This window comes from Triturus cristatus, chromosome 4_2 (assembly GCF_964204655.1).
Source record: "Triturus cristatus chromosome 4_2, aTriCri1.1, whole genome shotgun sequence".
NCBI lineage: Eukaryota > Metazoa > Chordata > Amphibia > Caudata > Salamandridae > Triturus > Triturus cristatus.
In genome coordinates, this window is record NC_140586.1 from 306,491,586 (window position 1) to 306,514,782 (window position 23,197).

The 23,197-nt window shown below is 43.2% G+C and overlaps 1 protein-coding gene across 7 annotated transcripts in view; it reads left to right on the forward strand.

The window, feature by feature from the left end:
- The first annotated feature begins 6,465 nt into the window (after positions 1 to 6,465).
- RALGPS2 (Ral GEF with PH domain and SH3 binding motif 2) overlaps positions 6,466 to 23,197 on the forward strand; it is a 983,056-nt gene continuing 966,324 nt past the window's right edge. For 4 of the 7 annotated variants that reach the window (XM_085601623.1, XM_085601627.1, XM_085601625.1 and 1 more), the window contains exon 1: positions 6,466 to 6,744. The gene's annotated coding sequence lies outside the window, so the exon portion shown is untranslated. The remainder of the gene's footprint in view (positions 6,745 to 23,197) is intronic. The other 3 variants (XM_085601626.1, XM_085601629.1, XM_085601624.1) reach the window with 2 other exon arrangements.

Consider the following 23,197-nt stretch of genomic DNA (forward strand, 5'->3'; position numbering starts at 1 on the left):
TAGGCCTTCTAGCTCCTTGTCCCTGCTGAACTCATGGTCCACCAAGGTGCTGACTCTCTCCCCTAATGAGTCCAGGTCCCGGCACACTTTCCTGAGATCCACCGATAAGTCACGCTGCATGGAGGTGAGATCCTCTCGGAGGGAGGCGAAGAGCGACTCCAGGAAGGAGCAGCTGACCGGGCCCTCTGTTTCAGCAACCCCCTCTGCCTCTGTTGTGGACTTCTAAGGGGGGGGGGGGAGGTGGGGTTCAGATTGCGAATTGGGCGTTTTGAGGAGCATGTCCTTTACTGACCTGTCTTTCTTCCCTCTGCCAGAAGCCATATCCAGTAATGTGCCCCCTGTTACCAGCGATAATTCACCACCCTCTATTATGTGTAGGGTCGGTGGACAGCGCAGTCCCCGGGATCCTGGGTTGCTTTAGCGCTCCTGGGTGGCTCTGCCTCAGGAGTCAAGGAGTGGAAATGGGGAGGCATCACTGGGGTCCAGCTCCTCCCTGGCCACCCGCTCAATTAGGTGCTAGAGAGGTGACCCTTGTTGGCTGACTTAGTATGACCAGTTTCTTCCTCTGGCCACAATAGCACTGTCTGGTCGCCTGGTTCACCTTCACACCCCATCCCCAAAGCACTGCTTTCCCCTTCCATTTGCATTGGCTAGTGTCCATTGTGCCTGTGAGGGTCTCTTCAGGGGGGAGAGAGGCCCACAAGGGAGAGTCGTAGGCTCAGGGACTTGCTGTGCGCTTCAGGCTTAATACCGTCCTCCTCCCCGTTGCTGCTCCTCACCTCTGTTATCGCCACCATGCGTTGGAGTCTTGGGAGGGGGGGGCAGCAACACCCTTGGGGATCTGGTCGAAGCCTTACTGAGTCCCACCGCCATCCTCCAGACAGGTACCTCTAGGGAGTGTATTCGCTGTTACAGCTGCTGGCCCTCGCTCCGTTGATGGGTAGCCGGGCCTTTAGTTTGCGTCACTGCCACTCAGGCGTCAGTTGGACCCAGTCCCTCCGCTCTCTCTTTGCGCCAGCCAGGCCTCGTGCCCCATCTGATCTGCCACCCAAGGGCCTTGGGGTGTGCTGGTGTCTCTTCCAGGATATGCCCTACCCCGCAACTGCCCCGCAGGGAGGCCTAAGGCCTGCACCACACCGCTGCTCCTGCTCTTCGTTGGCAGTGGGCTTCCGGTCTCGCCCAGTCTGCCTCTAGTCAGGGGTGAGGACTACTCCCGTCACCTCCCTGCCCTTCTTTTAGGCCCGGGAACTGCAGGCTGGTCCAGCCCCACCACAGGCCAGATGCTGTCACGGCCACCGTGTACGGGCCTTTGGCCCCGCTTTTGCGGTTTGGTCAGGCCATCACCAGACCTGCTTCTGCCCACTGGGGCTGCGTCTCTCACCTCCGGGCCGCTGCTGTTCTCGGACCGTCCCTCTGAGGTCACCAAGGCATCTTGCTGTACGCCCATTCGAGCTTCTTTGTCACGCTCCTGTCTCTGGACGGTCGCCTCCCACTGGCCGCAGGGTGCACGCTCTCGCCGCCTTCTGCGGTGGCTCGCTCGACCTTGCGCCCTCAATCCAGGCGTCAGTGTCACCAAAACCATCCCTCCAGTTGCACCACTGTTGGGAAGGTTTTCCAGGGGAGATCTGCCCCCGATCCGCCGCTATACAGTGAGGCCTAGCTGGGCGAGAGCGGAGAGACAAGAAAGCACATCCTATTGCTCCGCCATCTTGGCCACATCCCAAGTTTGGTTTTTTAACTAAAGTTTATACCTGATAGAATGCCACTATAAAGACTTCTGGGTTGTGAGAATACAGAGGGGGATATGTACAAGGAAGTGGCGGAGCGCGGCGTAAGCCACCTTGGCTTAACGCTGCACTCTGCCACTTCTGAAACGTAAGGCTGCACCAGATTTACAAGAATGTGGTGCAGACTTGTGTTTCCCCCTGCGATGGCGCTATGTTTAGCAACGTAGCGCCAACGCAGGCACCCTTGCACTACAGTGCAGGAGAGGATTGTTTATGTGTAGGAAGGTGTCCCTTCCTGCACATAAACAATCCTAAAATGCCATTCTGTCACTTTAATGTGTGCTGCTTCATGCAGCACACATGAAAGTGACAAAATAGACTTTTTTTTTTTAAAGATTGTTTATAAACAAACCATGGCATTTTAATTTTTTGATGTGTGCTGCACAAGGCAGCGCACATGGAAAAAGCGAAAACGGGGAGAAAATGCAATTCTCCTTGTTTCGCCAACTTAAGACCAGGATTTACCCGGTCTTAATTTTGGTGCTGCCTCCTATGTAAGCCACCCTTGTGCATAGGGAGCAACGTAAAAATTAATGGGTGTTGAGGTGGAACGCCCACTACAACACCCACTGCCCACCCACTTTCACACTAAGCATAGCGTAAAAGGGGGCCTTATGTACAAGGCAGCGTTAAACCACGTTAAGTGGCTTAACACTGCCTTGTACATAAGAAGCAGCCCCTATCGCCACCACAACGTCGGTAAAAGTGACTTGTGGTGGCGATAGGGGCTTGGACATATGCCCCAGAGTGTTCTTTATTGCAAAGAAAATGGGAGGGTGGTTATACTGGTAAACTTAGGTTAATACTTTTTGAAAATAATGAGCAAGAAGAGACATGCCTATATCTATCAATGTACTTCTGAAGATCGACATTATTTCGCAAGTGTCACTATAGTTCATTACATTTATGTATTGCTGATGTTAACTAGTAATCAATGAAGTGTTTAATATAATTTTTTCACTCCAAATTCGGCATGCCAAGTTACAATTATATTTTGAAATGTCACATTTCAGAGACTAAACACCTGAGAAACTGTTCACACCAATGCATAATTTCTAATGCAAGATTCCTGACAGTGTAAAGGGTTATTTTGCCAATTACTGGTGATTTGTGTAAGAGAACATCTTAGAATGCAATATATTTTTCAGTTTATTAACCAGTTGCAAGGAGGTACGTAGCAGCTGTAATCAGGGAAGTACACTCATTTTTACAAAGGAGGATAACTGCCTCAAAAATTACAAGTATTTACATATGCAAAAGATTTCGCTTTGCTCAAGCCTCTCTCCAAAACCTGGGTTTTGGCACAGACATAATTGTCCTAGATTTTAATGAGAGGTTTGTCTAAGGTTGTACATTGGCATACACATTACGTGTGCCACTTTCAACAGCTTCTCACTTCGCTGATCAAACTTCAAATGTATTAAAATTATTAACATGTGAACCTTGGGAATATACTTTTCTGACTTTCCACAATGAGCCCAATATTACAACCAGTAGGCCACTGCCATCATTCTGCTAAGTTAGACAGTCATGCTGCACATGTCAACAATATGCCAGAAATGACCACCACAATGCAGGGACCAGCACATTTGCAGCTGTGGGTGCCATGGATGTCCACAATTTCAAGAATACCACAACTGTGCGATCAAACAATGAAGCAAGGCTTACCAATATACTCTCAGTACCATCACTATGCAATGGATGCCCAATATATGCCAGCAATTACTACCAGTACATCAGGTATAGCGCATACCAAACAACGTCAGGGTACTTCACTATTGTGCAACGAGCAATCAAAATACGCCAAAAATGACCACCAAAGTGCCATCAATGCACACAAAATCCCCAAAAAAGACCACCAATGTTTTCAGAGAAAGGTACCATCATACCATGGATGTCCACAATATGCTAGGAATTACCACTGTTATGCAACGGCCAGTAATTTACCAGAGGTAGACAATTGACATTGTCCCATGGACGCCCACAAGCTACAAACATTGCCCCCACTGCGCGTGGACCATTATTTCACCAAGGTTGGCTGTGAGCATTAAACGCATTCAGGTGCACACATTTCTAATTCCTGTAAAGAATAAAACAGGCCATAGAGTTTTCAAGAAGCTCTAGTGGTTCTTTCCTTCTGTCTCTGAATAACGAGTGCCTGCCATAGGTTACTCTAAGTCTCAGCTCAATATGCCCGCCACAGGCCTCCATGCACTCTACGATCATAGTTTCCTACTCTGTGCACAAAGCCTGCTCCAAGGCTACAACAAAACCCTTCTGAGACTGGTCACAGTGCAACAATGTTGGAAAGATATACGGTATGGCCTCTCGCATGTTTGTACTACCTCTGAATCTGCTGCGTTCTCTGCCCCAAGCCCGGCGTGCTCTCGGACACTTACCCACTATTTGTTCAAACTTAAGCCTTGGGAGTACAGGCGTGCCATGGGTCTGCACAGAAGTGAATAAATCAGCCCCACCAGATGCACATAGCATGCAGCAGGTCAGACTACATTTCCCATGCCTGAGTTTCACACTCAGTGTGAGCAATAGTATGTCTCCCAAAATGTGTTGACACATTTGTATTTAATGTTCTGTGTACGAACAACAAATGTATCTGTCTTTAATAATCCTGCGGTTACAGGCATAATTCCTAGGCAGGTTTAATATTGGTTGGTATATGTAGAGCATCTGATTAATATAAGAAGCCTTCTATGTGTTATCATAGCAGCCCTTAGGTGCCGAATCGCTGCAAGAATCTAGTGTTTCAACTTTTGTGGCCTATCCCAGTTTTTATTGTAGGAAGAAAAAAAATAATCTGATCATCCTAATCCCTTAGGTGGCTTATATGGTACTGCAGAGATTCATTTTTGTGCCCGTCATCGAATGCTAGACAGCAACACCTACACTAAGCCAGGCTATGGCATCATCGTCAAATGGGCAACCAAAATACAACAAGAATTACCAACATATGGCATGGCTGCCATGAATGGACACCACTATGCAATCGATGCACACAATATTTAAAAAAAAAAAAAAAAAAAACACACCAATATGTTGAGACCACCATTATGACATAGAAAAGTACCAACACATCATGGATGTACACAATATGCAAGGAATTACCACCATTATGTAAGGGCCTGCAGTTACCCATGAGCGGACAATAGAAATGTTCTCACAAATGCCCATAATTTGAAAAGAATTGCCACCATTGCACAAAGACCATCAATTCGCCAGGGTTGTCAGTGGGCACAACACTCATTCAGACACACATTTTTCCTTTATGTAAAGAAGAAAATAGACATTAGAGTTGTCAAGAAGCTCTAGAGGTTCACTCCTCCTGTAAAATGTTAGCGAAGGCCTGCCATAGCATACACTGCACTCTCAGACCCAGCTCAATATGCCTGCCAGAAGTCTCCCTGCACTCTCCGATCATTGCCCTCTACTCTTTGTTTAAAGCCTGCTCCAAGACTGCAACAAACTCTTTCTGGTGCTGGCCACAGTGCAAAGACGTTGGAAAGACCCCGAGTACGGCATCTCGCCTGTTTGAAACCTCTAACTCTGCTGTGTTCTCTGCCCTGAACCGGACATGCTCTCTGGGACAGTGTTCCAATACATCATTCAAATTTAAGCCCCGAGAGAACAGGAGTGCTATGGGTCTGCAGAGAAGGGATGCGATCTGACATCACCAGATGCACACTGCATGCAGCAGGTCAGGTCAAACTAAATGTCCAATGCCTGAGGTTCACATGCCATATGAATAAAAGGTATGTCTCCCAAAACGCAGTTACATTTGCATTTAATGTTGTCTATACGAATAAATCAATGTATCTGTATTTTTATAATTGTGCTGTGATCTGCATGCTTCCTAGTTAGGCTTAATAGTGGCGTGTGTGGTTATATCTTGGAAGATTCTTGTTATTTTACGCCATCTCTATGTGTTTTCATTGCATCCCTCGTGTGTCCAATCGTTGCCAGATTCTAGTATTTCCACTTTTGTAATCTATTTTGGTTTTTGTAAATTGTAAAAATAATGTCATCACCCTAATCCTCTCGGCGGCTCACGTGCTACCGCAGAGATTTCTCTTTGAGCCCATCGCCCAATACCAGCCAGCCGCACCTCCCGCCTACTTCTCCTTCCCACACAACCTGCCTCCTGGCAACTGCTGCAGTGCCATGCTCGAACACCGACACCATTAGAGTGCCCCCATCTGGTAGCTCACAAGCTGGAAGTGTGGGGGTGCATGAAATGGACACAAGCCTCAGCATTCCACTATAACATTCACTACTACCGTTAGGAGACCCATATTCCTCTAGCTACTCCGATGCGCGCGTTCTCCAAATCTCATCTTTCAACTACTGCGCGTGTCATGTACCAAAAGATAAACTACCGGCGTCTCTAAAGAATCCGCAAGCGAGCGCTCAGCATACAAAACATGCATCGCATTCGCAGCATCACGTAAAGCCGGGCCATCACTTCCGGGGCAACAAGGCGGGCTCTTTCCCATGCTGCAGCAGGGGCGGTCTTTTCCGGGGCAGGTGGGCGGTGTCTTCCGGTTTGTAATCAGTGGCGGTTTCTTTGGGGATGGGTAGGCCGCCTTTTTCTGGGCAGGTCAGTTCATCTAACCAATCACTGCGTTTACTGGGAAGTACAGACACAAAAGACCCTCCTAGTACCGCCTCTTAGCTTGTCAATCACTTTAAAACAAGGCTGTCTGATTACCTCCCATCGTCCTCGCATATTGAAGTTGGTTAGAGTCGGAAGGAAAGTAGAGGGAATCGGATGTTTGAGGGCTTCTGTCGGGATAAGAGAGGTAAGGCCCACGCTCGGGAACCTCTCGCCTGACTTGGAAGTGTTGGTATTTAGGAAGCTGCTTGTTGAAAAATACCGCACCGTTGCCTCTGAAGTACAGTCCCTGGACCATTACAATGCCTGCAGAGTTGCACACCCCTTGAGGTAAATGCCACTGACTGAATAAACACTGATGAACGCCCCGCCTTTGCTCAGTAGTACTGCCATGTAGCGTCAGTAGCCCAGAGTAACACTTTCCAGACTATCACTCAGTATTGCAGTGCAGCGCTGCCGCAGAGTAAAACTGATGTTTGAATACCACACCCCTCCAGAGCAACACTTTTCCCACTCGAACCGTACCCTAGCATATCTATGAAATGATATTGTACAATTGTGAATTAATAAATACAGCTTTTCGTTTTTAAAAAAGGAAAATTGATTTATTGACCATATTTTTCAAAATAAGTCGTAAGATATTTCGGTCAGATACAGAATGTGGACAGTTGATTAATTGCGTAACGAACATTATCTAAGATGACTTATTGTGGGGCTTTCATCGATTTCTATGCAATGTATGTTTTTATTGTAAGTTGTAGGACAGTTGATATTTTAGATATTTAAAACGTTTTTTTGATACCAGGTACTATATGGTAATGCTGTTACTTGAATATTTTGAAACCTTCAAAGTACCCACCCCTCTTCCATTTGATAAACTGCATATTCACAGAATATGCCAGCCCTGCAGAGTTTCATGGCCCATGTATTAACACTGGTAACCGAGTACTGCTACCCTTTAATAACTTTCCACCTTTACTATAGGTATCTGTCCCATTGCAACAATGTTTCAATTTTCAGTCACTGCCCAATAGTAACACACCCAATTGAATATCCGTGATCTGCTTAATATGATTTCCATAGAGCAGTGATTCCCAAACTGCAATGCAAGCTGATTTTTGGTTGGTTCGTGAAAGGCAGAGCGGTAACTAAAGATGCCTTATGAATTCTGTGTTTAACTTGTCATATTTGTCTCAAAGATAGGTCAAATGTCAGGCTGCTTTATTCTTTTAACATGGGGATTGGTGTTTACTTTTCCTTCTCTGCTTGCATAGTGAGCGCTTTTAAAGTTAATGATATGGCAATGGAGATTGTTGTTCCCCCCCCCCCCCTAAACACTGCTAAATATGAATGCCTTTCAAATAAAATGTATGGATCCAGCATTTGGGAAAGCAAAAATGATGCACTTTTTTGTAATTTTGAAGTGTGCTGAAAACTGATATTTGAATAGGATCAAGACACTTATTTGATGATGCACAAACAATAAATGTTCACAGAAACCTGATTGCCACACATTTGTGTGCTGTATATATGTATTAGTAGAACTGTATGTATGTGCAAGTTTATTGCCCATTTCAATAAAAATGCTCTGCCTTTAAATATCAGTGCGATACCACATGATTCTTTAGTTGCATTAAAAAATCACCCTGCCTCATGTCTTTTCAAGATGGGTGGGTTGTGAAAGTTTCTTCTTATGAAAAGTGGGATGTGGCCCTAAAAAGTTTGGGAATCACTGCCATAGATAATCATTCCACCCATATTAATAATACACCTAGAGTTAAACCCACCACAAAGATTGCCTTTATTTCAAGAGTAACCTCTGTCCCTAAAGTAATTCCCAATTAAGCAGACTGTGAACACTTCTAAACAGTGATATTCATCATAATAGTACTGCCACCTGAGTATCCATTTTGCCACAGTAACACAGTCCCATTTTCTCAATGCCCCTTGAGTAATACTGCCCCTGTATATCACCTACCACTGCAGCTCTTTCTGCATCTAAAGTTTAGAGTACAGAAACACTGCCACAGAGTATCGGGTCCTGCAAAGTAGCACTGTTTGTAGAGTAGCCATATCCATAAAACAAACCTGCCTCCAAAATATCAACCGTTTTTCTAGGGGTCGTTGCTCCCAAAGTGGACAATTTATTCCATTATAACTGTGTGCCTGGAGAAGCAAAGCTTCATAAAACTGGATTGGTCCCTTGTTGACACTTCCAAGGAAATTACAGCTGTAAAACTGCTCTTTTATGCGATGTTAATAACTCTAGTCTAGACTAACACCAACAGTGGTGTCACCAATCTAACAAATGGGCCCCAATTTTGATCATTACACCCAAATTCTCAACACTAACATTCAGAGCCTCAGTGAACCCTAAATCATCTGCGTTATTGTTGCCAGTCACACTTCCTATACAAAAGTGAAGCATCTCTGTGGAAGTGCACTGCGTGCAACTACTGTGCCTTCAGCTCCTAGTAATTTGGCCCTCTGCAACATAGCAGTAGCAGAATAGTTTAATAGAACTTAGAGTGAATCATAAAAAGTCGTACGTTATGGTGTGTGGCCCCCAAGTTAAAGTCAAAATCTTTCACCGTGCAGGGCAATCGGATCGAGAAAGTTCAAATATTTTCCTATCTAGGTATTCTTTTTAACACCCAGCTATCATGGGATCCCTTGCTGACCCCTAATACCCAGCAAACGGCTAGAGCCACAGAGGCACTGTTTTGTTTTGCAGCAAAATTGGGCCATAAGCCGATCAAAGAAATGACTACACTATAAAACTAAATGCCTCTCAATTGCTTCTTATGGGGCTGGAGTGTGGGGTTTTAGTAATTGTGGAAAACAATGTTATTGGAAAGCTTTTGATGGTCCCTAATAGCACACCAACATCTTTTTGCCACTTGGAACAGGGCCTTGAGTACAATACGGATCGTATTGGACTTGCCCCTTTGTTATTATGGGTGGAAATCTGGCATACACAAGAGCTAGATTTTTCAATATCTATTATTATGGAGTGTATTTCCATGGCCAGTACAGAGAGGATTCCCTGGCTTGGTTATCTTAAGCTTCCCTTTAGCAAATTGGGTCCATTAGAGTTCTTTAATGGCCCCTGTATTATGCGTTCTCAAGCAAAAATTCTGTTAAAGTCTTTATATTATTCAAGTGTCCGTGCACGTCCCAACTAGCAATGAAATCAGTGAAGAGCCTTGAGCATTGGCAATGTTAGTTTTTCTACCATTCAGATGCAGCCCTACTTTTATCTTTTTCTGGAGCCTCAACATAGATTTTATTTAACCAGATTTTGCTTGAGCACACTGCACTTTCTGACTACTTTCCACCCTGCCCATGTTTAATGTTGCATAACCGTCTACTCCGCACTGTCTTGTTTTGTGCACTGTACAAAAATTTGAGATCCAAATTTTTGCTTTCGATACTGATGCGTGCCGCCCTTTGTTCTTATTGATAAGGTTTTAGCCACTTGCAGTCACTCTACTGTTTTGATATTTGTGTTGCTGTTAACATTTTTATAAGAGGAGCCCTCTTAATACGAAAACAATATGGATAAATGAGTGTATGAATTCGCAGCGCATGCTATAGTGATTTTTTTCGGATATGCACTATATCTTTCTTGCAGGGTGGGAATGTGATTCTCTTGTATCTGATAGATTTGACAAGAATATATACTGGAATAGATTTATCAAGTTGCTATTTTGTTTCTTAACTTATTTGTTAGCACTTCTCGTGGTTTTTATTGGATTGAGCATCTTTTTAATGATTTTGTGTATTTTACTTCAATAATGTATCTCTATTCTGTGACACGTTTTGTCAAATGAATTATTTATGTGATTTGATTTGCTTGTCAAATCGAATAAAGTTTATTATTGATTGAGATTAATAGTATCTCCTACAGTGCAAAAGTGCCCTGAAGTATCAGTGTAAATTAGTGATATTACGTTATGAGTACTGCACTGATAATTCATAGCCGCACACCTTCGTATGTATTCCACTAAGAGCAACATTCCTTTTAGTGGTGATGTGCCTCAAAGTAGCTCTGCTTCCCATAAAGTACCAGTGCGCTTGCAAATAATCCGTAACACTTGTCCCAGAATAACACTAACACCTGTGTATCAATCACCCTTACAGAGACAGTCTGCCATAGGTATCGCAGTAGCTCTCAATGCGTTCGTTAGAACTTCCAGAGCGCTCAGTATTATTCCTCGAACATTCACAGCCGCTAGTTCCTAAAATAAAAATATCTTAGAGTATCAACGCTTTAGATTGTTAACTTCTTCAGGGCGAAACTGCCCATGAAGTGAAAAACTGAAGAGTAGCAGTCCCAGGTCACATTATATCTCTGCCTAGTTAAGATTATCCCAAAAGTAACAGCACCCCTTAACAACAGATTGTCCGTGCATACCGTACAGAAAGCTTCACCTACTAAGTTTGGGTACCCCCAATTCATACTCATGGTTTTTACCTCCGTATTAATTCGGTGTGGGGCCTATTGCCTTTTCTTGTTGAACACATCAATAAAGTAGCCATACTTTCGGATGACACTATCCCAGTTATTAGAGGGCCCCTCAATAAGTAACACTGATGCTGCCCTAGAGGACCGTGCCTTAGAGGAATAGTGTCAGGCCACCAGAGTATTATCTAATCTGTCCGAGTAGCACTGTTTTAGTACCCCCTTTCTATCAATTCTTTGGAGTAGCTTGGTCCTCTTCAGTGTATTAGTATATTGTGCTGAGAAATATTGCTCCTACAAATTTAGAGTGCCCAAGACAGTACTGTTCCTTCCAGAGAAACACCGACGCTGTCCCCTCTAGCATATCACTTACCCCTGCTGAGGAACACTAGACCCGTGCTCAATTACGCACTCGCACAGAGCATTGTTACCAAGTAGAGTAACATTACTTTCAAGGTAACACCAAACTGCAAAGTAACTTTACCTCCTGCAGTATTATGTACTGGACCTACAAATAAGCTGTATCTTCACTGAGTACCAGCAGTGCCTGCACAAGAGTGATTACCTCAGAGTAGCATTGCATTTGGAGGATCACCTGTGGCATCAGAGAAACACTGACTCGTACAGAATACCATTACCTGCCACAAAGTATTGTCCATCTATGAACACCTCTGCTTTCCCTCCCATTCTGCACCCCTGACCAGCAATACCAAGAGGATGCTAATTGCTCAGACTAGCAATATTTAACCCCTATGGTATAATCATAGTGTCACCCAGAGGTTCCCCTTTCTCTCAAAATGCCTATTACAGAACACAGGCTATTCACTTTTCCTGCAGGTTAAAGCATTCAGCCTCGAAAGTGTTGCTGTAATAAACAGAACTCATCTGCCAATACTACAACCCATACTAAGTAAAGGTAACCACCCAAAAAGGCCATAGTATGTACACAAGGTTGTTATTGTGCAGTACAACATGTTCTGCGGTATCTTTACCAAACCCACCTGTAAGTCGTATGTTACTGACCCATGACCAACCTCCCCCCCCCCTGCACCACTACCGCCAGTTAGTTATTCCTTGCACATAATAAGGATATATTAATTCTTGTTGAAAGTGCATTGTTTTGTTCTAATATTTGTGTGTAGAGGCGCTTGGGAGCTTTAGGCCCCCAATTCACTTAGTTTTGGCTTGTTGTGTGACTTTTTGTTATTGTTGCATTTTCAACCTCTTGTCCCACCTGTTTGAATAAAGGAAATATTTGCTTTTGTTGAAAGTGCTGGGAGTTAAGACCAGATGCGCCATGTCCATCTAATTTCTCTCATTAAAAACTCTCCAGTCTTTAGTCTTACCGGTCCCATGTTTTAGAGGTTGTCACAACGTGGGTGTGTGTGTGTGTGTTTGGTTAAAAAATTGGAGAGGCAGTATTCCCAACAATAAAGTTGTATAACAACCATAACAATACCCGCATTGACAAATTCAAAAGGCTGGCAGCCATTGTCAGACATATTGGCTTTGCCATTGATTGTTTCTTTATGACTGCTCGATGCTTTTTGGCACAGATGGTGTCTCACTCTTTCGGCGCAGAGGTGTTATGGGCTTCTGTTGCTAGACGTGCCTGTTTAAAGCCGATTAGAATGGCACTTGTAGAGATTATTAAGTCTTACAATAGTTATTGTTGAATCGTTACTTAATAATAGTGGCAAAAATCATTCAAGAACAGCTAAAGTAGGTGGTGCAAAACTGGGTAGTTCAAGATGTTATGTACTGCAACTGTTGTGTTATAGAACAGTTCTGGTCACAATGTTAAGCTGCATAATAAATCCAGGATATTTTACTTTGTGATTATTGGTGAACTGCTATTTGAAAGTGTAATAGTTCAGACTTCAAACAGCGCTAGTTGAATATAGTTCTGTTTTTCTCTGCCCTTATTTTGATGCCACCCTCTGTTCTCCCAGATTTCAGCAAATGTTTGTCTTTAAGTCCCTTTTAAATGCCTTTGCACTGCAAACATTCTTCCATCCAGTTTAGTCCACTTTTGATTTGTGCACATTTCTACATTGCATTCCCAAAACTTCAACCAAACCCAGTACTTTTTTTTCTAGGCTAATACCACCGCCAGCCTTCCCTCTGAGCTCGTCCACTACTCGTACCTGTTCTTGCGACCCCTGTCATTCTCCACTACACATGCAGTTCAGCCTGCACATAGCTTACTATGCAGTCCTACTCTGTTGCTCGCCTTGCTTGTTCAGGCTTGGAAGTGTTAACAAGTGTCTATTCAGCAGTACCATTGTTTCCCTGTGCAGCATGGCCGTAGCCTGCACCGCTGTTCTCTAGAGCTCACTGCTACGTCATGCATGTAAGCTCCACAGCCTGCCTTAGCTACGATAGCGCCCTGGGTGAAATCAAATTAGTTCCTTTATCTGCCAGGTAAAATACCTTTTATTTTGTGCGTCGTAGTACACTCTTGAGGTTTGGGCGAACTATGCTTCTTCAAATTGCCAGGTTGGTTAGTTAATGTGGAGTGTACTTCTCCAGAGTTCATGAGCAAAAGAAAAAATGCAAATTTTGTTTTTATTCAATCTTTCATGATTTTACCATTGTAACCCTGAATGTCCAATTCTGTAGCAAGGAAAGTCGACAGGATTTGTCATTTTTTTTTTTTTTTTTTTAGAATCTCATTATTATCCTTATTAGTTTTCAAGAAAAATCATGGATTTAATTTTGTATATAATTGTTGGTGTCAATATACTTCGTACAATGTATCCACGTCGTACTGTAAAATGTGGTGTTGTGAACATTCTTCATAAGAGGTATCGAAGTCGATTTCAACTATATTAGCCTTAGCGTTCGCAGTCTTCTGCAAAACCAGTCCAGTAGTGAGCTTTCAGTCCTCCATTAGTTACAGTGAACCAGCCAGCACGTGTTTCACCCCCTATATGGCTTTAAAGCCTGGGACGTTTTCCTACTTTAAACATTCTGCCTTTCTGACAGGACCGCAGCGACTAGAGAACCGCAGGAATTTTACCCCGTGGTGGATTTCAAGATATTGGAGAATTGTATGATATGAGAATTCAAGATTTCGTGAAATTGGAGAACTGAATGATATGAAAACACAAGCCTTTAAAAAGCTTCGTTCCGTGCTGAAGATTTTCACATTCAGGGCCACAATTGTAAAACCATGCACGATTGAATGAAAACAAATTCCGTTTTTCCTTTAGCTCATGAACTCTGGATAAGTAGCCTCCATCCACATTTACTAACCAACATTGAAATGTATTTAAGTAATTTTCAAGGCAAGCAGAGCTTCCCTCTGAAACTAGGCGCCCTGGGCCCAGCTCGCCCATGCGTAGAGCCGGCCCTGCTAGAGTCAATGCGTCTCTTGTATTTATACTACAGAAGTTATGTGCAGCTACACCGCACATCTCTTTACCAACCCCACTTTCTGCAGTTTTATGTGATACACAAGGTAACTTGGTGAGTTGTACTCCAGCTGCAGAGGTGTGTATTGAACCTAGAGGCAAGGCCACAGAAATTCAGTAGCAGTGGAAGGCAAAATTATGTGACCAGGTTAGGTGAATTATGCAGCAAATAAAAGGCACATTACTTTATGCATTAGGTGACTAAAGACGAACAATGCAGCGCTTATGTGGCAGTATTAGATATCTTTTTGCCATTCTAACACGCATTAATGCAAAAGAGATACCAGGACTGTATGCATATTTTTAAACATAGAAAATGCTGCACATTCAGCAGATTTTATTCCAAACGGTATAGCGCAACAATTAATGAGCTTGTCCTGCAAGGAAACTCAATAGCACCATTGGGGCACAAAGGGGGCGGTTTGAGGAGCTTCGTGCACATTGACAGATGGTGGCGTTTTGAGCATGGGCACATGGAGTATGATCCTTTCCGCTACCAGGAGCCAGTAAAGCGCATTATTACACCGGGCCTCACTGTTGCAGACAGGGTAACTATCATTACCTGTCACTACAGAATTATAGAGGCACTTGTAATGAGGCACGTGGCGCCCTGGAATCTAGGACGTAAATATATATAACTCAGTTTACTGTACATTATTGCTGTCCTTTAACGGTGCTGAGAGCTGCTTTGCTGCTACTTTTTGTTTCCAAATTACAGAAGCCCTTCCAAAACAAATACTGTCAATGTAAACGTCGGTGAGTTGAAGGAAGGTACTTTGTATGTTTATTAAAAAAAAAAACCTTGAAAAAGCCTGCCCAGCTATACATGGACGGGCAACTCTAAAGGGGTGGTATTTAGTTTTCTACATTAAATATGTCTCTGCAGTCCACCAAATAAGTCCATTACAAAACAGCCTTATACAGTTGTAAAGTGGATTAAACTAGACGGGGTGTGGAATTTAATCAAATATCTACTTGTCCATGGGGCAGGTTGCTTCATAAATCTTTTGTCCCGTAACAAAATCCACTTGTCCCTTTGATGCCATGTAGTGTGGCAACAAATTATGGTAGCAATCTCATTATATAAGAGCTCTGATATAGCCTTTCTGATTATGCCAGGTCTCGTACTATAGTAGTGTTTGAATACTTGCAGTCCCCTTATGTTGCCACTTTTCCGCAAATCTACATTCTGGGGCTGAAGGTAGCGGTAAGCAATGGTTCCAGGATTAGAATGCTCTTTTGAGTCAGTGCAAACCTACTAACTTGCATGTTTTAAGGGTGTTCAGCAACTCTTCAATCTTTTCCCATACTGAAAAATGTTGGAAATTTACTCCTGACAATGGCAGACGTAAACCTTCTTTCAGAGTTGGCGAAAAAAGTGGTTGGAGGGAAATTGAACTCGCAAACTCTCAGATTTTCGCATGAGCAAATCTACCCATGCAGTGTTAACTATAACTTGCACCCCCACCATGCCCTGCTAATGACCTTGCATTTGACACCACTCATGACATGTTCTGTGACAATTTATGACATCACTGATGCTATCTCAAATGACATCATTGGTTATATCACTGATGGCACATCTAATGAAGGTGCTAGTTTGCTTTATAGTTTACAAAGTGGCGGGTTAGTACCATATTACACTTCAGTCAGACATGAGCTGGTCTAAACAAATTAATTTAGCCACCCTAAAACATAAACAACAGACGGGGATTCTTTTAGCCAACTTCAACACTTCCTTTTCTAAACCCATCGGCCCATTGATGGAAATTTATGGCCTGAAAGTACTAAGCTCCACCTTGTATGGTGCGGAGTTATGAGGGTTCCAGAACCTCCAGACAATAACCGTTGCCGAAAATTCCTTTTTGCGCAAGGTCATCGGCGTCCCAAAAAGCACCCCCATGTGCCCATTATTCCTTGATCTGGGAAGGAAAGCACTTAGAGATTTGGCTAAACTTCGCCCTCTACTATACTGGCGAAGATTGTGGTGCATGGTTGAACTCTCCCATTACGCTAAAGGGGTAAAAGACGTAATGGACTTAGACCGTTTTCATAGGATCAAATGGCTACGAGAGCTAAGGTCATTGTTGGTTAAATTAGATCTGCCAGAACTATGGGCTCACCCCCAAAATGCTTCTTTTCCTACAAAAAAGATACTGAAGGAGAAGTATTGGGTGATGATAATGAAATCCGCTTGTCTGAAGAATGCATCAAAACATTTGTCAGGTCGTTTTCTTGAATTTAAGGCAAAGCCCGTACTAGAACAATATTGGGACCTTATAGAGAAACCCCTAGACAGAAAGCTTTATTTCCAAATGAGGATTGGATCTCTACCTATTAGATTGTTTACCGGCAATTGGGCTGGGGCTACCATGAAAGTTTGCCCTAATTGCCCAGATAAAGATGTTTTTTTGCCCACTGCATAAAAAACCTCGGGCCAAGTGGGTAATTCCTATTTGCAAGCTTCTAGGCTTTAGTAAACATGAGAAGGCCCTAAGAATTCTTACAACGGACCCCTCACAGCCTATAGCTGTTGCAATGGCTAAGTTTTTAGGTTGGGCCTGGTTCATAAGATCTAGGGTGTTGACCAGGCTTATTGACACTACTGCCTCCAGTCCCGAAGATATGAATTGCCTGAGATAAATTGAATGATCCCGTGTTTTAATGTTTTAGAATCAACTTACTCGGCAGTACTTATGTTTAATGCACTTTTAAATGTTTTAGATTCAGTATATTTATAATCTTATTATGAATGTTTTATTGTATATGACCTGCTTTTATGACTAATCTGTCGAATAAAGCTTTGAATTGAATTGACCATATTACTTGCCCATCTAATTATGTACACTATGGGTCCAGCTATTGGGTGTAAGTATGAAACACATCTGTTCCTACTGCACTATGGTTGTGTAGAGGTATTGAACACATTATAAATCTTTGTATTCAAGAGTAACTCTGTGTCCAGGTGATATTGACTTTTGTTCATTATGTTCCACACATTTTTTTTTTGGGGTCTGCAGAAAAGGTTTCAACAAGAGTAAGATTCTACATAGTGGATACTAACTTTTGTAAGCAGGTTTGAATTAATAGACCGAATCGTGTCAGCTTGATAACTTTATCAAAAAAGGGGGGGGGGATCTGAGAGCCAGTTAAAGGTCCAGTGTCCATGCTCCAGATAATGATACCAAGACAAAAACGGGACACTGTTCCAAGGGCAGAGTGCACACAATCACACTTGCGCTTTCAAGAAGAAGACAGAAAAAGAAAAAAGGTAATCCTAGGTGAGATGGACACATAAATCAGGGGGAGGGACACATGTTACCTCCTGTTGCCCTCACACACCCCAAAGGGTGTCATGCTTCATCATCGGGCGTTTTGCTCCTCGTTGGGCCGGCGCTGCAATTCCAAACGGGGCCCCCGAAGGGTCACTTTATCGGAGTTCTTTTGAGGTAAGCCGGATGGTGCATGCGGGTGTGTGGGGGGTTAGGTCCTAATGAGGGTCAACAAGTGTGTGCATATTAATAACTAGTGAGGGGTGACCTCAAAAAGATAATTCAACGAGGTAACAACCTTCACAAAATAAAAAAACCAAGACTAAGGTTTAATCCCAAAAAGGCTCAATGTGCCTAAATAACGTAAAAAGGTCAACATGTTTCACGCCTGTGTTGCCCTAAAGGTCGTTGGCGTTTCTTCAGGACCGGGATTAAAAATGTGGTGAAGTGCACATAATAATAAAAGTAAGAGTAAATACCCACAATGCATGTCAGGGCGGGCCATTATGCAGCTCCTGAACAAGACCTAGGACAGAAAAGAAAATGAGAAACTCAACGGATGTGCATTAGCGTTGCTTAATGCAGCATAGTGTGCCACAGTCGTGTGCACTACATACCATTGAACAAAGAAGAGACAAAAGACACGAGACCTCTAGGGGAAAGAGCGTGTCCTTGGTGAGCTCAGGACATCTGGGATGGCCAAAGACCGTGTAAGGGCAGATCAAATCACAGTGGAACCCACGTGATGGACAAGATGAAGTACATCCATAGCTTCGTTATTACCAAGCAAAGTGGCCTCATTAACACAAAAGTGTCCAGGAAGTCATACCCCATAACTCTGTAAGTAAGGACCAGCATCTCTCACAGTATTCTTACCTCCTAGTAGAGGGAAAGTAGCTCCAAATGACTGTACAGGTTGGGCGCCCGCACCTTGCCGGGCTGGTCGGGGATATATAATAGAAGTCAGTATGAGCAAACGAATACCACAAGGCAATCGTGATATTAAGAGCTATATGCTCCGTAGCTTCCTCCCCAATGTCCAACACATACTCACAGTATTCTTCAGGTGCCTCAACTCTTACACCTAACCTGTCCAACCGCCAGCCAATAATGCCAGAATGGCAGCGGAAACACAGACTACTTAAGGTCAGGACTGTACGTGCCTGGGCGGTCCCTCCTTCCTTGGCGCTCCATAATTCCTGTAACGGAAGTGCATGTAGGCGAACTCGCCTGTGGAGCGCATGCGCATGTGGGAAAAACTACTCCCCGGCGCATGAGCGTACCGCTAGGAGGCATGCTGTCATGGCAACCTGTAACGGAAACTGTGGTGTGAGAGACTGTACATATGTTCCGAAGACAGTTTCACCTTCAAAAAAGGGGTAATTAAAGCCTCGTGTATGAAAGGAAAGGAAAATTAAAAAAGAAGGGATAGAAAAGACATAAGATCCCTCGGCTGAACCGCCGTGCTTATACTATATCAAAAAGGGGGGGGGGGGGGATCTGAGAGCCAGTTAAAGGTCCAGTGTCCATGCTCCAAATGGACATTGAAAGCGCAAGTGTGATTGTGTGCACTCTTGGAACAGTGTCCCGTTTTTGTCTTGGTATCATTATTTGGAGCATGGACACTGGACCTTTAACTGGCTCTCAGATCCCCCCCCCCCTTTTTTGATATAGTATAAGCACGGCGGTTCAGCCGAGGGATCTTATGTCTTTTCTATCCCTTCTTTTTTAATTTTCCTTTCCTTTCATACACGAGGCTTTAATTACCCCTTTTTTGAAGGTGAAACTGTCTTCGGAACATATGTACAGTCTCTCACACCACAGTTTCCGTTACAGGTTGCCATGACAGCATGCCTCCTAGCGGTACGCTCATGCGCCGGGGAGTAGTTTTTCCCACATGCGCATGCGCTCCACAGGCGAGTTCGCCTACATGCACTTCCGTTACAGGAATTATGGAGCGCCAAGGAAGGAGGGACCGCCCAGGCACGTACAGTCCTGACCTTAAGTAGTCCGTGTTTCCGCTGCCATTCTGGCATTATTGGCTGGCGGTTGGACAGGTTAGGTGTAAGAGTTGAGGCACCTGAAGAATACTGTGAGTATGTGTTGGACATTGGGGAGGAAGCTACGGAGCATATAGCTCTTAATATCACGATTGCCTTGTGGTATTCGTTTGCTCATACTGACTTCTATTATATATCCCCGACCAGCCCGGCAAGGTGCGGGCGCCCAACCTGTACAGTCATTTGGAGCTACTTTCCCTCTACTAGGAGGTAAGAATACTGTGAGAGATGCTGGTCCTTACTTACAGAGTTATGGGGTATGACTTCCTGGACACTTTTGTGTTAATGAGGCCACTTTGCTTGGTAATAACGAAGCTATGGATGTACTTCATCTTGTCCATCACGTGGGTTCCACTGTGATTTGATCTGCCCTTACACGGTCTTTGGCCATCCCAGATGTCCTGAGCTCACCAAGGACACGCTCTTTCCCCTAGAGGTCTCGTGTCTTTTGTCTCTTCTTTGTTCAATGGTATGTAGTGCACACGACTGTGGCACACTATGCTGCATTAAGCAACGCTAATGCACATCCGTTGAGTTTCTCATTTTCTTTTCTGTCCTAGGTCTTGTTCAGGAGCTGCATAATGGCCCGCCCTGACATGCATTGTGGGTATTTACTCTTACTTTTATTATTATGTGCACTTCACCACATTTTTAATCCCGGTCCTGAAGAAACGCCAACGACCTTTAGGGCAACACAGGCGTGAAACATGTTGACCTTTTTACGTTATTTAGGCACATTGAGCCTTTTTGGGATTAAACCTTAGTCTTGGTTTTTTTATTTTGTGAAGGTTGTTACCTCGTTGAATTATCTTTTTGAGGTCACCCCTCACTAGTTATTAATATGCACACACTTGTTGACCCTCATTAGGACCTAACCCCCCACACACCCGCATGCACCATCCGGCTTACCTCAAAAGAACTCCGATAAAGTGACCCTTCGGGGGCCCCGTTGGGAATTGCAGCGCCGGCCCAACGAGGAGCAAAACGCCCGATGATGAAGCATGACACCCTTTGGGGTGTGTGAGGGCAACAGGAGGTAACATGTGTCCCTCCCCCTGATTTATGTGTCCATCTCACCTAGGATTACCTTTTTTCTTTTTCTGTCTTCTTCTTGAAAGCGCAAGTGTGATTGTGTGCACTCTGCCCTTGGAACAGTGTCCCGTTTTTGTCTTAGCTTGATAACTTTTACATAACTTCAGACTGTGTGCACCTGGTACTAACTTATATACATGTGCTTGTTTTGTTTGAGAAGATGGGCTATCTGTAAAGTTTTCACAACAATATAAAGGGTGCAGGTAGTAGGAATGGTTAGCACCTCAAAACCTTGATTACTTTCAGCAAATAGTGTCTTTTTTGACAACTGTTACATACAGTGTACACTGTTCTTAGTAGCTATTTTTTTTTAATAGTCTGTGATGTGTTTCTTATGAAAGTTTCATGGTTTGCAAACCGTATGGTATAAAGTAAACTCTCTTCAAATAGTAAGCACTATTTAGAGTACCCAGTTTTCTACTGATAACTTCATTTCTCAATGTAGAGTCGGTGAGTTTTAGGTGTTTCATACAGATAAAAGCTGTCCATAGTAGGCCAGTTTGGGAACTGACAATCACGATTTTTAGGGACTTTGCATTCTCTGAACAGTTGTATACAGATTGAACACTGTACTCAATGAAGATTTCATGTATATTTGTGATTGATTGTTGATGTGAACTATACTAGCTGTTACGTGTATGGTATAGGGTCATTGTTGCATATGATGTATGCTTTCTAAACTTAAGGGAGTTATATCTATGATGGCTGACATTCTCCTGAGGTATGTTGGGCTTACTGTCAGGCCTCCAATGCATAGTCCTTTATTGACCAACATGCGGGTATATATGAACCTTGGACGATGTCATCAGTGATGTGATTTGAGATGTCATCAGTGATTTCATAAAACATGTAATGAGAGATGTCATATGTGAGATCATAAGCAGCGCATGGCGAGGGCGCAAGTTATAGTTAGCGCTGCTAGCTACAACTGGCGATGTCGAAGTTCTGTGTATTGGTTTTCTCCATTTTCTTTAGTTCAGTGAGTTAATGTTATCACTAACATAATCACCTAACTATAATGTTACTTTAACCTTTGATTTTTTAGTGGATTTCTAGTTTTTTTTTAATGTAGAGCAATACTGAAGTACTATGCATAAATACAACACCCCCAACCCCTTTACTGCCTTTGGCCGTGCGTAACAGAGGTTTGCAGCCAACACCAAACCCCACCATATACCCACATTTATATTTTCTTTAGTATCTCCCAAACTACAAAATGAATTCACACCAAATAACACTTGGGGTGCTTTCTGGACCAAATGCTACCTTTGTGCAAAATTTGGTGTAAATCTGTTCAGGTACATGCTGTAGTCGTGTTCAAAATCCCTGTGTAAATTAACATGCGAAACACTTTTTATTTTTTACCCCCCTCCTTTTTTTTGTCTCGGCCCCTCTTGACAAATAACCTGATACTTTCCATGCACAATTAGGATCACTGGTGCACTTCTTTTGGGGAGGGAAATATTGTGAAGATTCGTCAACCGGCGCCAAAGATATCGCAAGTCAAAAATACACTTTTCCTATGGAAACATTGTTCTAATTATAACTACCTACTGGCCCTATATATAAATTGGAAAATGATGTATTTAAAAATACATATATTTTCAGACCTCAGTAGCTGATGTTTTGAGAAAAATGATTCAATTTCCAATTCAACCGTTATAACCATTGATTTGGGTTATAATAAATATGTTATTCACCTTGGCTAAACATGCGCTTTACAAATACACAATTTATGTTTATAAGAAAGTTTCTGTGGTAATCTAGGTGAGACCAAGGAATTGAGCAGGCTGTTGGTAGAAAAGGAGAATAGGGAGAATGGCCTGGAGCAAGTGTAGGTAGTGTAAAGAACTTCTAGTGAATGGTTTTACTTGAGTAGTTAAAGGTAAGCTTACTCACGGACAATATCAATACTTTAGTCTCAAGACCCAAGATGCATATGTTTTTCGTTAAGCATGGTGACATGATTGTTTGACACTTGAATAGTGATTTTGACTTTGAGGATCCAGGTTAGGAAAAATTATCAATCCCCCCCCCCCCCCACCTTTTTTATTATTCAAAAAACAAAACTCTTACGCAATCACCTAGGCAAGGTTAGGTTCCTGCTATTACATTGTACCCCGTGGACACCTCAGAAACTGCACAGTCTGGGCCTCGTTTATGTACATTAGTGTTGGCTCAGTCACAAATTTAAAGGCACATTATCACAAATGATTAATTGAAATGTGACCTGCTTCTGCTCAACCAAAGGCCTGCCACTGCGCAGAAACACACTTGGTAGTGTTCCTAACAAAGTTTGATCTGAACTTTAAAGGTTTTTTTTTTTTAAGGTTTAAAATCTACAAATTAGGCAGAAGATGGTGGGTTTTTTTGTGGCAAGTGCAGCAAATCCTAATTATGCTGAAACGTCACAGAATCACACCATTCCACTGGCCCTAAAATGATCTAACAATGTGATCAAGTTAAACCGTTTCCGTT